At 39.6% G+C, this 18360-nt stretch overlaps 1 long non-coding RNA gene across 1 annotated transcript; it reads right to left on the bottom strand.

Moving 5' to 3' along the window:
• Positions 1–3299: 3299 nt before the first annotated feature.
• LOC124295705 lies at positions 3300–3579 on the bottom strand. The gene is made up of 2 exons (XR_006905577.1): positions 3436–3579; positions 3300–3346 (listed from the first exon to the last, which is right to left on the bottom strand). It is a non-coding gene; the product is annotated as an uncharacterized LOC124295705 (long non-coding RNA).
• Positions 3580–18360: the final 14781 nt, after the last annotated feature.

The raw sequence follows: 18360 nt of genomic DNA, 5'->3' as shown, positions 1-18360 counted from the left end.
GACAAGTATCACTGTACTTTCATCAGAGAAACAAATGCGACTCAACAAGCCCTCGTCTGCGTTCAGACGTTCCATCATCTCTTGGCTGAAGCGAAGACGACTATCGTTATCACCAGCCAAGAGTTCTTCATGGACTTGAAATTTGTACAATCTGTACTTAGCTTCACGCAATACTCTTCTAACCGACGCGTTAGATATTTTTAAGTCCTGGGCGATGTGGCTGATCGGCTTGAATAGATCCTCTTCGACGGTCAAGCAGATGTCCAGCTTGGTATCCTAGCGCAGCGGACGGTTTGATTGAGAAATTTTCCTGGTTCTCTCGTCGACACCACCCGATTTTTCAAATTTTAGTACCAGATTCCTGATGGTCGCTAACGAGGGTGTCGGTCGATCCGGGTGTGTGACGGCGAAATGTCCCGATTTTCCCGGTAAGCAGGCCCTGGTAATGATGTTTCACCAACTCCACTTTTTCCTGCACAGAAAACTTGTAATTAGGCATTTTTCATCTGATGAACGCGATAAAAAAATTCACAAAAGGATCAAGGTAATTGCCGGACATGTGGTTGAAGTCGCGCGATCTTTTTGCAAAGTGGTCAATTTACGCGGTTGTTTATATTCGCGAGTGGGAAAGTTACAAAACCCTGGAGAAAGATGATTGTATTGGCTGATACCAGTCGCGATCGTTGCCCTCATCCGATCAAATTCTGGTATCACCTGAATCGGGGTTTTCGCGACCTCCCAGTGTCGCCGGTATGCACAGAATTAGGATACGACCTATCTGGTTAAATACCACGTGGTGATCTGTCTCTGAGTTTCAATTCCAGAAATCGATGTCCCTCTTCATCATTACGTAGGAAAACAAGGAAATAGTTTTGCGATGTGATCGGCGATGTTTATTCACCTCGTATTCAGCGGTTCAGGTGAAAGAATTTCAGTAACCTCGCGATCGTACCGTGACATTTGCGATCATGTTGTGAATTTGCTATTCGAAGAATTTTGTTGATTTCGGAAAAATATGGACTTTGAAAAAACTCCACAATACAAATTCAACAAATGGTATTCACGAAAGCAATACGCCAAACGATATCTAACGATGAGTAATTTGTGATCGTGATTTTGGAGCATTAAGACAGGTGATGTCTGGTGGCAATGCGTCTCATTAACGATTCATGTATTGTGCATTTTATTGGAAGTTAGTTGTATCCAAAATACCAAAAGATCCTGCCTGATAATAATAGCTTCTAACATTTTCAGGTACGAAATAATTCATTGACAAAGCTGGACTAAATTTGTGAGGCATGGAAGCATGCAGGTAAATTTCCAATTACGTGATCTTTGACAATGACAATATTATAACATGGATTCAATGATAAAATTTGTTTTTTTTTCAGCAGGCTCGAAGTTTAAACTTTGATTAACATGAGGAAAATCATGCCTCACCTGATTGTCAAAATGTTTAGGTGGCAAGGATCCTGGTTTCTCGAGCGGTGCAATCATTAGAACCATCGAACCTGATTGTTTTCTCAGACATCAGGTGCCAGAGTGAATTTTATCAGGCCATCGCCACCTTCTTAACATCAGTTGAGACAAAATTGCAGAGCGGGATATACTTCAGATCATAATGGCTGAATATCCCATCATTTTACTCTGATCGAGCCAATAGCGATAAGTTTGTTACTTTACCGTTGCTGCCAATTCATTCTACCGAGGAATCATTCTGTGCACCATTGTAATTTAAGCATTATTAGTGACCAGCAATGTTTTTCAAACTTTATACCATTTGATTTGATATCTTATTTTGAAGCTTACTTTTACTCTCTTTGGCATTGAATTCAGATGAATAGTTTTTCAAGTCCTCAATTAGATTGTAGGGTTGAATTTTGCTAGGCAAACTGAATCAATCTAAATGTAGAACTGTTAAATAAGTTCAGTCAAAAATCCCTTCAAATTTAATTTTAGTTGACGGTGTCATGTGGCTTGCTAGTTGCACGATAACTTGTAACCTAATTCAATTTTACACATTTTATAGGGTCCTACGCCAAGACTGAAAGCTTGTGAATCTCCATGTACCGCAATCACTTCTGCATTTCATGTTAGCATTATCTGGAGCAAAAAAAATCTCATTTTGAGATTGAAAATGGAACCTGAAACACAGAGTTATTCAGTAGCACAAATTGAAAACCAAGAATTTTATAATGGTTTCTATAACAAAGGGACTCTTTCCAAATACCCTTGTTAGAAGGTGATGTTCAAAGGACTATGAACAAGATATTGTATCGGATGACATTATTGGGAAAAAAATCTTCATGAACTTCGTTAAAAATTAGATATTCATTTATTTTGATGGAACAAGGGACACAATCTTGAATCCGATGAGTCAAGATCCTCGTGATAATGTTCTGACATTACTCTAAAACATGATTGTCCTTGAAGCTAATTGTGACATTGAGGCGCATTTTGAGAAACTTGATTTTCAACTTGTGTTACAGGATATGATTTACGTTCCTGAGTTCTACGCTTCTGATGAGATTTTCTTTGTTTCGAACCGCACTAACATAGAATACAGAAATCATTTCAATAAATCTAATATTACTTGAATTTTCAATCTGAGTATTAGGTTCCCTTCATTCATTTAATCGAATATCATTGAAAATTTGCGAAACAAATTCTGATAATCATTCGGAAATTTTAAATAGTAGTAGCAATAATTTGTTAATCGGAAAAAATACATTGACTATCGACTATTCGTAAATTTTGTTGAATTATTTTCAAGAAAAAAAAGATTCACAGTTCCGTTACAGATAGTGAGATATTTAAATTTCTTGAAGGCTCGATTTGATGTCAGTAGTGTATATATGAGAGTTCTGGACCACCAACCCCCCTAGTTCCCCCCTAGTTCCCCCCCCCCCCCCCCCGCCCCCGGCCATTTTCGGCGGCTATTTCCATAGGATCTGACACACACACACACACACACACACACACACACACACACACACACACACACACACACACACACACACACAAAATAATTCCTGTCGAGACTTGTTTGGCGCCGGAAAGCCGCACATAAATCAGATAAGGTAAGAACCCGCTAGATCTATTGAAAAAATTCCAGGAAATGACCCCTGAAGGAAGGTTTAAAATGGCGTTTTGAATGCTTTTAACAATTTTTTTATTTAACACCAATTACATTTAGTTTTCTTATTATATTCTCAATTATCCATTATATTAACGTCCATGATATATCATACAAACAACAGGAATTAACAGGAACTTGGACTATTGATAAACGCAAATCATTGATTCCGCAACGTTTCGACCATTTTATTTGGCCTTCTTCAGGCGTCTATAAACATACATATAAATACAAAATATTTTAAACACAACGCATAATACATATAACAAGATTATACAATTAATAGCAAATAAATTTACCTCAATTTATAAGCGTAAACAATATAAATCTTCTTATACCACTTCATTAGCTACTCATAAATAATTAACAAAATTCAAAAATTTATTAATTAAAAAGAACGCAGCTAACAGAACCGACTTGTACATGTAAATAAACTGTCGACCGCAGTCAACCTCAAAATATACATAATTGAGGAAACAGTAAGCGAATGAAGCGCCCTTGTTTCCCACATTCACCGCCGCGGGAATTCAAAACAATACTCTAAAACATTTCTACAATATCTGAGTCAAAACAAAATTAAATACATTAAAATAGTCTAGACATTCAAAAATAAAGTAAAACTAACGTGCGTCACCAAGATAATCGTTATAAACCGATAAAATCTCGTTGTACATTGCACTCAGATTCTGGGTGTCAGTACGCTTGTTTACCGTGTCATTAAGTTTAATCCAAACCATTTCACTAACCGATCTTTTTAACCAGTTATTCTCTAAATCTAAGATCTTCGCTTTGTCAAAATCAAACCCCTGACCCGAGTCGAAGTAATGTGCGGCCAGCGCTGTTTTGTTCTCATCCAAGATTTTAACATTCCTACAACTATTCCTATGTTGGTAAATCCTATTTTTTAAATACTGTTTGGTTTGACCCACATAACAAAGTCCACAAGAGCACGGGATCTTGTACACTACACCTGCTCTTTGATCCTGCTGCACTGGATCCTTTAACTTAGTGTATAATGATTTTATTTTATACACGTTATAATAAGCCAGCTTTACATTAGTACCTGTAAAACAACTATTAATTTTATGTGACAAGCCCGGAACAAAAGGAAACCGGCAGTACTTGATGAAATTCGTAGGACGAACTCCGCCAACCCCACCATTTGCTTTATTCTCTTTAAACTTAATGATAGCTGCACGAACAAACGATCTTGGATAACTGTTATTAGTTAACAATATCTCAATTTTTTGATAATTGTCCTCATGATACTCTTCGCTGCTAAGTCTAAACATTCTATCCAGTAAACCATGAATCATTCCCACTTTCTGTGACATTGGGTGGTTGGAACAGAAATTCAAAATTCTTCCTGAACTAGTTGGTTTGGTGTACCAATTAGTCTTCAAATGGTTGTTGGATCTTTCAACCATGATATCTAGGAATGGAATACAACCATTCTGTTCCACTTCCATGGTGAACTGGATATTCTCTTCAAAGCTATTAAACAACTCCAAGACTCTGTTTAATTCCGTCTCAGGGACTGCAGCGATAGTATCATCTACGTACAATTTAATAAACGCAATGTTAAACGGGAGGACCGTAATTATCTGTTGTAACACATAATTCATAACAATATTGGCCAACACCGGACTAGCTGGATTGCCCATACTACAACCTTCAACTTGTCTGTACAACACCCCATTATACGTAAAATAACTGGTTTCAAAACAAAACTCTATAAGTTTAATAAGCAAAAATTTAGGAACTTTAACTAAATGTTTGATGTTGTCCCAAGATTCATTAATGACCTTCAATACTAAATCCTTACGGATATTTGTAAACAACGAGACTACGTCAAGTGATATCAATCTATAATCACTATGTAATTCAACGTCTCTAATAAAATCAACGAATTGAAAAGAATTTAATAAATTAAAACTAAAAGTATCCACAACCGGTGTCAAAATTTCATGTACAACTCGCGACAACTTATAGCTAGGAGATTGTATGCAACTCACTACCGGACGTAACTTGCAAGTTGGTTTGTGCGTCTTACGTAGTCCATATATCCGTGGTGCTCGAGTATAGCTCGACCAAAGGTTCTTCTCTTCAGCTTCGTCAATCACACCCGAAGATGCTAGCTCCGCCTCTTGTTATATGTATTATGCGTTGTGTTTAAAATATTTTGTATTTATATGTATGTTTATAGACGCCTGAAGAAGGCCAAATAAAATGGTCGAAACGTTGCGGAATCAATGATTTGCGTTTATCAATAGTCCAAGTTCCTGTTAATTCCTGTTGTTTGTATTCTCAATTATCTTATTCTAAATTTTAACGAGTGAAATTATACATATTATTTTCAATATCCATATTAATTAAACATATTGTCATTCCAAAATTGACTTAAACCAATTTTTTAACAGTACCACTAATCGGATTATATTCAACAATGCGATCATGCAAGATCATGCAGTAGGCAGAAGTGTGTGGTGGGAACGTAGTGCTACAGTCAAATTCCAATCGAATGTCCACAGGTCCAGTTTTCAATGTTCGTTCTGCTTGAAGCAATCGATGACGATAAGGGGAGCTTGGTTTGTAAATTCACGCCTCGATAGCAAAGCCTCAGCTTCTTTGTTAAAGTAGCTCATTTGAAACCGAACATACATATCATAGAGAATGGCGGGGGGATGTGCAGGCTCGGACTTGTTCGCTATAAAGAGTCGTAAAACCCAAAACTGTGTGTACACATACCATCCGGTGAAGAGCGGACAAGATAAGATTTTTCTTACACCAAACACTGTTCGCTACCTGCTTTTCGTTGACCGATTTTTCACACCACATGGCCCACGCTGCTTAACGACTCATAAAACTCAAAAACTACATTAGGCGGCGGTGGGTTCGTGGAGAGGGGGAGGGGGAGGGGGGGTGAAAACCTGTTCCAACACGCTTTAAGGCAAGATGCAGCTGCGGAACTGGGTGACTTCAAACTGGCAGATAAACCGCAAAAATTTAGGGATGGTGGGGGTGGGGACTGCGGACCCCAGCCGTCTTTCGCGTCATTTTTTACATGAATTTCATCATCTCTGCAGAGTCGGGAGGGCAATAAAACCCAAAAATTTAGGGATGGCGGGTCGGATAAAGGACGGACCCAGTCGTCTCTGACGTCATTTTTCCCTCCGAGATGCGCAGAACGCAGTGCGCACCGCATCTCTGACGTCATTTTACCCTCCGATATGCGCAGAACGCAGTGCGCACCGCATCTCTGACGTCATTTTACTCTCCGATATGCGCAGAACGCAGTGCGCACCGCATCTCTGACGTCGTTTTACCCTCCGATATGCGCTGAACGCAGTGCGCACAGTTCCCAAATTCTTGCGATCTATCGGTCTACATACATATAAGCTCAACGCATCCGATGCAGACTCGTCAGTCTCACACGATACGTGCAAGTCAAAAAAGTTATACAAAGTTCAGCTTATATCAACGTCAAAGTCATGGCAGTCGAAGCGTATATGGGACTTGCGGAGCAGATGGAGAGGACGTACAATTTGCTGAGAGAGCAACCACCCGGAGAAGAGAATGACGCCGTCATCAATCATTGGGCTGATATTGGAATTGCGAATATCCAAGTTCTGCGCGATATTTCCATGCAACGAGGAACAACCGTTGGTGCGAAAATACGGATCCAACATACGATCGCACTCCTGCAATCTTGGGTGACGAAGATCAAGCAGTTGCAGCAGCGCACAGTGGTGACGGGTGGAAATATCGGTACTCCTGCGGGTGTACAATGGGACGACGTGGATAGCGCTTTTGCCAGCCGAATCAGAACGGGGGTTGTCACAAATCTCCGTCATAAAAATTTGGACGCCTTTCTGGACGATGTGCAGCGCGTCGTCACCGAGAAGTTGGAGCTGATACTGCGCGAGGAGGGAAATGTGAAGGTTAACCTCATATTATCGTGCAAATTCGAAAATGCCAAGCACGAAGAGATCTCCACCGAAGTTAAGAGTTTCAACACCTCCAACGTGGCGATTCTCCTCCCATCGAGCGATATAAATGGTTGGTTTACACGTGCACGGGGTGATCTGCAGTCAAAGGTGGAAGATTTCGAGCAACGCGATTCCGGCTGGAGTATGATTGAGATCCTTAACCTCACTGTAAATATCAATCGCTATCAGCCTCTCGCCGCGGGGGCTTCAACATTCGTCGACCTGCCCCAAGACATTCGACATAAAAAGGCTGTGATTAACGTGAGGAACGAGGACGAAAGATGCCTTCTCTGGTCCGTCACAGCAGCCCTCCACCCGGTCAACACCCACACCGATAGGACTAGCCGTTATCATCGATATATTTCCGAGTTGGACTGTACAGGTATCAATTTCCCTGCTACTCTACATGATGTGAAAAAGCTTGAGAGATTGAATAATTTGCGTATCAATGTATATGGTATAGAATCTCAAACTTTTTCGCATCATGCAAAATCAAATAAAAGCGTCATCGTGCCAATTTATTTGAGTAAAAATTTGCATAGCGTAAACATTGACACGATCCATCTTCTAATGGTTGAGAGTAATCCGGAAGACGATATGACTGGTGAGTTTGCACCGAGATTCCACTTTGCTTGGATTAAAGATCTTTCCCGATTGGTGAGCAAACAATTGTCTGATCATAATGGCCAGCTGTTTTTATGTGACAGATGTTTGTGCCACTTTAGCGTGAAACACGCCTACGAGAATCATCGGCAAGATTGTATTATGCTAAATAAAGTACGCATGGAATTTCCCAAGTGTAAAGATTTAGTATTTTCTAATTTTCAAAACAAAGGCACCGTTCCATTTGTCGTATACGCCGATCTCGAATGTATATTAATCCCTGAACCTATAGATGAATTTGAAACTCGTAAGACTTGTGAAATTCAAAAGCATATCCCGCACAGTGTAGCGTACTATGTACATTGCGCGTACGATGAGACTTTATCGGAGTTCCACGGTAAACGCGGTGTCGATTGCATAGATTGGTTTATGAAACAGCTTAAAGATTTATCAATTCAAGTAGAGTCATGCATCAAAATCATAATTCCGATGAAGTCTCTTACCCAAGTGCAACGCGATCGTCACATGCGCGCAAAGAATTGTTATATTTGTGAAAAACCGTTTACGCCTGAGGAGAAAAAGTGTTACGATCACTGTCACTTCACGGGTAAATATCGTGGTCCTGCTCATAATCGGTGTAATTTGAATTTCAGAGAGTCGCACACAATTCCAATAGTTTTCCACAATTTGTCCGGTTACGATTCTCATTTTTTAATAAAATCCCTCGCGTCAACTTTTCCCGGTAAAATTACACTGCTACCCATAAATAAGGAAAAATATATATCCTTCACGAAACGCGTCGATGGAACAATGATGCACTTGAGATTCATCGATTCGTTCCGATTTATGGCTAGCAGCATCGATAAACTTTCCACATATTTGACCGATACCGATAAACACATAACACGCAAATTTTATAATAACCCGACTCAGTTCAGTTTGATGACCCGCAAAGGCGTTTTTCCCTATGAATACGTCGATTGTTGGGGGAAACTCGATGAACCGCGATTACCTGCAAAGAAGCATTTCTACTCGCACCTCTGCGATGCAAATATTTCAGACACCGATTACGAGCACGCGAAAACTGTTTGGAGGGAATTCCATTTAGAGTCATTGGGAGGCTATTCAGATTTATATTTAAAGACCGATGTTCTTTTGCTTGCCGATATTTTCGAAAATTTCCGCGCTAGCTGCTTCAAAACATACGATTTAGATCCGTTGCACTACTACACTGCACCGGGACTTGCTTTTGACGCGATGCTCAAGCATACTAATGTAAATTTGCAACTTTTAGACAACCCTGAAATGGTATTATTTATTGAAAGAGCCATTCGAGGCGGCGTAGCGCAATGTTCTAATCGACACGCTCGGGCCAATAATAGATTCATGGGAATAGATTTTGATCCAAACAAAGCGGAATCGTATCCCATGTATTTTGACGTGAATAACCTGTACGGTGCAGCTATGAGCGTGCATTTACCAATCGGTTCGTTCGAGTGGGAGTATCAGCAGATCGATATAACGAACCATCCGGACGATTCGCCGATCGGCTACTTTCTGGAGGTAGATTTGGACTACCCTGTAGAACTCCACGAGGATCACAAAGACTTACCTCTTTGTCCCGAACATTTTACTCCTCCAGGTAGTAAAAATGCCAAACTCGCGACCACCCTTCACCCCAAAACAAAGTATATATTGCACTATAGAAATTTGAAACAGTGTTTGAGTTTAGGATTGAAATTAACGAAAGTGCATAGAATTTTGAAGTTTGCGCAATCTCCATGGCTCGAGCCTTACATCACGCTCAATACAGACATGCGTAAGCAATCTAGGAATGAATTTGAGAAAAACTTTTACAAACTCATGAATAACGCTGTGTTCGGCAAGACTATGGAGAATGTGCGAAATCATAAAGATGTTAAATTGGTTACAAAATGGGAGGGAAAAGGTGGTACGAGAACGCTTATTGCCCGAGCAAACTTTCACAGCTGCACCGTATTTGACACTGATATGGTTATCATTGAAACGAATCGTGTCAAAGTTCACTTCACCAAACCTATTTACGTCGGCGCATCAATTCTAGATCTGTAGAAAATCTTTCTCTACGATTTCCACTATAATTATATTAAAACCAACTTTTCGAATAAACAGGCTAAATTGATGTATACCGACACAGACAGCCTTATTTATCAATTCAATGTGCCTAATATCTACGATATCATCAAACGTGATGTAGATACAATGTTTGACACCTCTGACTATCCGCCCGACAATGTGTATGGTATTCCCCTTAAAAACAAAAAACAACTAGGGCTAATGAAGGATGAAAATAATGGTAAAATTATGACAGAGTTTGTGGGACTGTGAGCAAAGCTGTACACATTTACTACGATGGGTGAGGATGGGGAAAAATATGACAGTGGCGTAAAAGTGAGTAAGCGTGCCAAGGGTGTAAGAAATTCATCGATAAATAGCATCACGTTTGATGATTATAAGCGCTGTCTGACGGCTTACCGAGAGTTGACTCTTCCACAGTGTTTAATACGCAGCAAAAAACACGAAGTAAGCACGATCGTACAAAAAAAATTGGCTCTGAGTTGGCAGGATGACAAGCGGCAATTGATACCTGGACAGACCGACACCGTACCTTGGGGGTTTGTCCCAGCCCCCCAATAGCTATAGGATAAACTGTATACATAGAATTGATGTAAATATTTGACGTTTGACGCCTCGAACGATCCACCATCGGGCGGAAACGTTTCACGATCAATACGATATTTAATAGATTTGAAGTTTCAAAATGCGAATTCATATACTCAACAATTGTTTATTTATTTATTATTAATATATCAAGCAATTATTCATATTTATTCGTTTACCACGAGAAAAGTTTTCAGAAAATGAAAAAAAATTTTCAGGAAACGAAAAAAACTTTTCAGAAAATGAAAAAAACTTTTCAGAAAACGAAAAAAAGTTTTCAGAAAATGAAAAAAAGTTTTCAGAAAACTTTTTTCCCATTTGATTAACACGTAAAAAAAGTTTTCAGAAAATGAAAAAAAGTTTTCAGAAAATGAAAAAAAGTTTTCAGAAAACGAAAAAAAGTTTTCCAAAAAATAAAATGTGTAATAATCGTATGGCAAAATTGCATATTATCATTATTATTATTATTATTATTATTATTTTCGTAGTACGGAGTATGGCACATGTGCGCACAAAGGAGATAAAATGTGGAAATATTTGTATATTCAAAATCTTTTATTCTAATTCGGAAAATACATACAAATTATGTTACATGTCTGTTTTATTTATCCAACTATTGTGCGAATTATCAAAACCCAACCACTTCACATAGAACAGATTCCCCCGTTTGCGTAACACTTTCTTCACAAGGTAGCCGTCGGGATATTTCACTTTGGTGAGCTCTTCCTCGTAGAAGCCCCCCTCGATGGGATGATCTTGATAATCGGTAAGTTTGTAGGTGGGTGGATTGGTATTTTTCACCTCACTCACGGTGAATATTTCTGTCGTCCAATTGGGTGTATAGCCTTTTTCGAATACATTCTTGTACTTGCTGATTCGAACTCGATCGCCTACGCTGAATTTCCGCGCTCGATCACTTCGTTTGATTTGCCGAGGCTTGTACACGCTACGATACAGCTGTTTTTCATTCTTCGTGCTAACATCCTGTAAGTTTTATTCGAATCGTGCGATGTTTGGTGTTGTTGTAGGACTTCATTAAATCATCCAAAATATTAATCCACTTGTGAAATCCTAGGAGAGTAAACCACATCTACATTTTATTTTTTCAATGTTCGACTAAAAACGTTCGCATATCGACGCCTTTATGTTGCTGAGTGTCAAATACATGTTGATATTGTGCTGCATCATAAGGGCTTTCAATTTGCTGTTGTGAAATTCTTTGCATTGATCAACGTATAGATGTGCAGGTATACGGCTCTGGGTTAGTACAGATTTCATAGCAGCAGCCGCATCTCCCCCCCCCCCCCCCCCACCGCGGATGAGGATGAAACAAAAATGCGACAACGGTGTTAAAGTGGGTAAGCGTGTCAAGGATGCGAAAACTGCAACGATAAATAACATCACGTTTAATGATTATAAGAACCGTCTGAGGGGCTTACCAAGAGTTGATCAACCCCACAGTGCTTAATACGTAGTAAAAAAATGCGAGGTTAACTCCAATGTACTGAAAAATTGATCATGAGTTGACAAGACGGTAATATGCAACCGACACCTGGACAAACAGGCACCAGAACTTGGAGGGTGTGCTGCAACCCCGCAATAAACTAGCCGTAGGCTGGAACTGAGGGCATAGAACCGTTGTAAATATACGCGTTTGACACCCATGGCGATAGTTCATGAAGCAGAGACGTTTCGCCGGCAATACGATATTGAGCAGATCGAAGTTTTAAAATTCGAATACCGTGTAAATTCATGTATTCATCAATTATTTATTTATTTATTATCAATATATGGAACAATTATTCATATTTATTCGTTTACCACGAGAAAAGTTTTCAGAAAATGGAAAAAAGTTTCCAGAAAACGAAAAAAAGTTTTCAGAAAATGAAAAAAAGTGTTCAGAAAATGAAAAAAAGTTTCCAGAAAACAAAGAAAAATTTCAGAAAATGAAAAAAAGTTCATCAAAAAATAAAATGAGCATTAATCGTATCGAAAAATTATAGATTATCATTATTATTATTATCATCATCATTATTATCATCATTTGAAGGCCTTTGATCACGGCAGGCGATGGTGGAGGTGTCCCCTGCTACCAGGGTCCGGCACTATCGACGTCGAGGCCGCCTGCAGCCCCTCTCTTCCGCAGTCTAGGAGGACCGCGATCCTCGCCCCTTCCAAGGTCCTCGCAAGAGCTGTCATTGCTCGTGTAGTAATGACCCCTGGATTTAGAGTTCGCATGATTGAGCTACGCATACGACGTCCAGGCGTGCAGCTTCGGGGCGGCACAGCCAAAATATTAGTCCACTTGTGAAATGCTAGGACACAGCCGCCCCTGAAGCTCCGCGCCAGGACGTCGTATGCGTAGCTCAATCATGCGAACTCCAAATCCAGGGGTCATTACTACGCGAGCAATGACAGCTCTTGCGAGGACCTTGGAAGGGGCGACGATCGCGGTCCTCCTAGACTGCGGAAGAGAGGGGCTGCAGGCGGCCTCGACGTCGATAGTGCCGGACCCTGGTAGCAGGGGACACCTCCACCATCGCCTGCCGTGATCAAAGGCCTTCAAATGATGATAATAATGATGATGATAATAATAATAATGATAATCTATAATTTTTCGATACGATTAATGCTCATTTTATTTTTTGATGAACTTTTTTTCATTTTCTGAAATTTTTCTTTGTTTTCTGGAAACTTTTTTTCATTTTCTGAACACTTTTTTTCATTTTCTGAAAACTTTTTTTCGTTTTCTGGAAACTTTTTTCCATTTTCTGAAAACTTTTCTCGTGGTAAACGAATAAATATTAATAATTGTTCCATATATTGATAATAAATAAATAAATAATTGATGAATACATGAATTTACACGGTATTCGAATTTTAAAACTTCGATCTGCTCAATATCGTATTGCCGGCGAAACGTCTCTGCTTCATGAACTATCGCCATGGGTGTCAAACGCGTATATTTACAACGGTTCTATGCCCTCAGTTCCAGCCTACGGCTAGTTTATTGCGGGGTTGCAGCACACCCTCCAAGTTCTGGTGCCTGTTTGTCCAGGTGTCGGTTGCATATTACCGTCTTGTCAACTCATGATCAATTTTTCAGTACATTGGAGTTAACCTCGCATTTTTTTACTACGTATTAAGCACTGTGGGGTTGATCAACTCTTGGTAAGCCCCTCAGACGGTTCTTATAATCATTAAACGTGATGTTATTTATCGTTGCAGTTTTCGCATCCTTGACACGCTTACCCACTTTAACACCGTTGTCGCATTTTTGTTTCATCCTCATCCGCGGTGGGGGGGGGGGGGGGGGGAGATGCGGCTGCTGCTATGAAATCTGTACTAACCCAGAGCCGTATACCTGCACATCTATACGTTGATCAATGCAAAGAATTTCACAACAGCAAATTGAAAGCCCTTATGATGCAGCACAATATCAACATGTATTTGACACTCAGCAACATAAAGGCGTCGATATGCGAACGTTTTTAGTCGAACATTGAAAAAATAAAATGTAGACGTGGTTTACTCTCCTAGGATTTCACAAGTGGATTAATATTTTGGATGATTTAATGAAGTCCTACAACAACACCAAACATCGCACGATTCGAATAAAACTTACAGGATGTTAGCACGAAGAATGAAAAACAGCTGTATCGTAGCGTGTACAAGCCTCGGCAAATCAAACGAAGTGATCGAGCGCGGAAATTCAGCGTAGGCGATCGAGTTCGAATCAGCAAGTACAAGAATGTATTCGAAAAAGGCTATACACCCAATTGGACGACAGAAATATTCACCGTGAGTGAGGTGAAAAATACCAATCCACCCACCTACAAACTTACCGATTATCAAGATCATCCCATCGAGGGGGGCTTCTACGAGGAAGAGCTCACCAAAGTGAAATATCCCGACGGCTACCTTGTGGAGAAAGTGTTACGCAAACGGGGGAATCTGTTCTATGTGAAGTGGTTGGGTTTTGATAATTCGCACAATAGTTGGATAAATAAAACAGACATGTAACATAATTTGTATGTATTTTCCGAATTAGAATAAAAGATTTTGAATATACAAATATTTCCACATTTTATCTCCTTTGTGCGCACATGTGCCATACTCTGTACTACGAAAATAATAATAATAATAATAATAATAATGATAATATGCAATTTTGCCATACGATTATTACACATTTTATTTTTTGGAAAACTTTTTTTCGTTTTCTGAAAACTTTTTTTCATTTTCTGAAAACTTTTTTTCATTTTCTGAAAACTTTTTTTACGTGTTAATCAAATGGGAAAAAAGTTTTCTGAAAACTTTTTTTCATTTTCTGAAAACTTTTTTTCGTTTTCTGAAAAGTTTTTTTCATTTTCTGAAAAGTTTTTTTCGTTTCCTGAAAATTTTTTTTCATTTTCTGAAAACTTTTCTCGTGGTAAACGAATAAATATGAATAATTGCTTGATATATTAATAATAAATAAATAAACAATTGTTGAGTATATGAATTCGCATTTTGAAACTTCAAATCTATTAAATATCGTATTGATCGTGAAACGTTTCCGCCCGATGGTGGATCGTTCGAGGCGTCAAACGTCAAATATTTACATCAATTCTATGTATACAGTTTATCCTATAGCTATTGGGGGGCTGGGACAAACCCCCAAGGTACGGTGTCGGTCTGTCCAGGTATCAATTGCCGCTTGTCATCCTGCCAACTCAGAGCCAATTTTTTTTGTACGATCGTGCTTACTTCGTGTTTTTTGCTGCGTATTAAACACTGTGGAAGAGTCAACTCTCGGTAAGCCGTCAGACAGCGCTTATAATCATCAAACGTGATGCTATTTATCGATGAATTTCTTACACCCTTGGCACGCTTACTCACTTTTACGCCACTGTCATATTTTTCCCCATCCTCACCCATCGTAGTAAATGTGTACAGCTTTGCTCACAGTCCCACAAACTCTGTCATAATTTTACCATTATTTTCATCCTTCATTAGCCCTAGTTGTTTTTTGTTTTTAAGGGGAATACCATACACATTGTCGGGCGGATAGTCAGAGGTGTCAAACATTGTATCTACATCACGTTTGATGATATCGTAGATATTAGGCACATTGAATTGATAAATAAGGCTGTCTGTGTCGGTATACATCAATTTAGCCTGTTTATTCGAAAAGTTGGTTTTAATATAATTATAGTGGAAATCGTAGAGAAAGATTTTCTACAGATCTAGAATTGATGCGCCGACGTAAATAGGTTTGGTGAAGTGAACTTTGACACGATTCGTTTCAATGATAACCATATCAGTGTCAAATACGGTGCAGCTGTGAAAGTTTGCTCGGGCAATAAGCGTTCTCGTACCACCTTTTCCCTCCCATTTTGTAACCAATTTAACATCTTTATGATTTCGCACATTCTCCATAGTCTTGCCGAACACAGCGTTATTCATGAGTTTGTAAAAGTTTTTCTCAAATTCATTCCTAGATTGCTTACGCATGTCTGTATTGAGCGTGATGTAAGGCTCGAGCCATGGAGATTGCGCAAACTTCAAAATTCTATGCACTTTCGTTAATTTCAATCCTAAACTCAAACACTGTTTCAAATTTCTATAGTGCAATATATACTTTGTTTTGGGGTGAAGGGTGGTCGCGAGTTTGGCATTTTTACTACCTGGAGGAGTAAAATGTTCGGGACAAAGAGGTAAGTCTTTGTGATCCTCGTGGAGTTCTACAGGGTAGTCCAAATCTACCTCCAGAAAGTAGCCGATCGGCGAATCGTCCGGATGGTTCGTTATATCGATCTGCTGATACTCCCACTCGAACGAACCGATTGGTAAATGCACGCTCATAGCTGCACCGTACAGGTTATTCACGTCAAAATACATGGGATACGATTCCGCTTTGTTTGGATCAAAATCTATTCCCATGAATCTATTATTGGCCCGAGCGTGTCGATTAGAACATTGCGCTACGCCGCCTCGAATGGCTCTTTCAATGAATAATACCATTTCAGGGTTGTCTAAAAGTTGCAAATTTACATTAGTATGCTTGAGCATCGCGTCAAAAGCAAGTCCCGGTGCAGTGTAGTAATGCAACGGATCTAAATCGTATGTTTTGAAGCAGCTAGCGCGGAAATTTTCGAAAATATCGGCAAGCAAAAGAACATCGGTCTTTAAATATAAATCTGAATAGCCTCCCAATGACTCTAAATGGAATTCCCTCCAAACAGTTTTCGCGTGCTCGTAATCGGTGTCTGAAATATTTGCATCGCAGAGGTGCGAGTAGAAATGCTTCTTTGCAGGTAATCGCGGTTCATCGAGTTTCCCCCAACAATCGACGTATTCATAGGGAAAAACGCCTTTGCGGGTCATCAAACTGAACTGAGTCGGGTTATTATAAAATTTGCGTGTTATGTGTTTATCGGTATCGGTCAAATATGTGGAAAGTTTATCGATGCTGCTAGCCATAAATCGGAACGAATCGATGAATCTCAAGTGCATCATTGTTCCATCGACGCGTTTCGTGAAGGATATATATTTTTCCTTATTTATGGGTAGCAGTGTAATTTTACCGGGAAAAGTTGACGCGAGGGATTTTATTAAAAAATGAGAATCGTAACCGGACAAATTGTGGAAAACTATTGGAATTGTGTGCGACTCTCTGAAATTCAAATTACACCGATTATGAGCAGGACCACGATATTTACCCGTGAAGTGACAGTGATCGTAACACTTTTTCTCCTCAGGCGTAAACGGTTTTTCACAAATATAACAATTCTTTGCGCGCATGTGACGATCGCGTTGCACTTGGGTAAGAGACTTCATCGGAATTATGATTTTGATGCGTGACTCTACTTGAATTGATAAATCTTTAAGCTGTTTCATAAACCAATCTATGCAATCGACACCGCGTTTACCGTGGAACTCCGATAAAGTCTCATCGTACGCGCAATGTACATAGTACGCTACACTGTGCGGGATATGCTTTTGAATTTCACAAGTCTTACGAGTTTCAAATTCATCTATAGGTTCAGGGATTAATATACATTCGAGATCGGCGTATACGACAAATGGAACGGTGCCTTTGTTTTGAAAATTAGAAAATACTAAATCTTTACACTTGGGAAATTCCATGCGTACTTTATTTAGCATAATACAATCTTGCCGATGATTCTCGTAGGCGTGTTTCACGCTAAAGTGGCACAAACATCTGTCACATAAAAACAGCTGGCCATTATGATCAGACAATTGTTTGCTCACCAATCGGGAAAGATCTTTAATCCAAGCAAAGTGGAATCTCGGTGCAAACTCACCAGTCATATCGTCTTCCGGATTACTCTCAACCATTAGAAGATGGATCGTGTCAATGTTTACGCTATGCAAATTTTTACTCAAATAAATTGGCACGATGACGCTTTTATTTGATTTTGCATGATGCGAAAAAGTTTGAGATTCTATACCATATACATTGATACGCAAATTATTCAATCTCTCAAGCTTTTTCACATCATGTAGAGTAGCAGGGAAATTGATACCTGTACAGTCCAACTCGGAAATATATCGATGATAACGGCTAGTCCTATCGGTGTGGGTGTTGACCGGGTGGAGGGCTGCTGTGACGGACCAGAGAAGGCATCTTTCGTCCTCGTTCCTCACGTTAATCACAGCCTTTTTATGTCGAATGTCTTGGGGCAGGTCGACGAATGTTGAAGCCCCCGCGGCGAGAGGCTGATAGCGATTGATATTTACAGTGAGGTTAAGGATCTCAATCATACTCCAGCCGGAATCGCGTTGCTCGAAATCTTCCACCTTTGACTGCAGATCACCCCGTGCACGTGTAAACCAACCATTTATATCGCTCGATGGGAGGAGAATCGCCACGTTGGAGGTGTTGAAACTCTTAACTTCGGTGGAGATCTCTTCGTGCTTGGCATT

Source organism: Neodiprion lecontei, unplaced genomic scaffold (genome assembly GCF_021901455.1).
Source record: "Neodiprion lecontei isolate iyNeoLeco1 unplaced genomic scaffold, iyNeoLeco1.1 ptg000065l, whole genome shotgun sequence".
Taxonomy (NCBI): Eukaryota; Metazoa; Arthropoda; class Insecta; order Hymenoptera; family Diprionidae; genus Neodiprion; species Neodiprion lecontei.
Note: the sequence above shows the minus strand (reverse complement) of the source record. Positions and strands in the feature narration are given on the sequence as shown.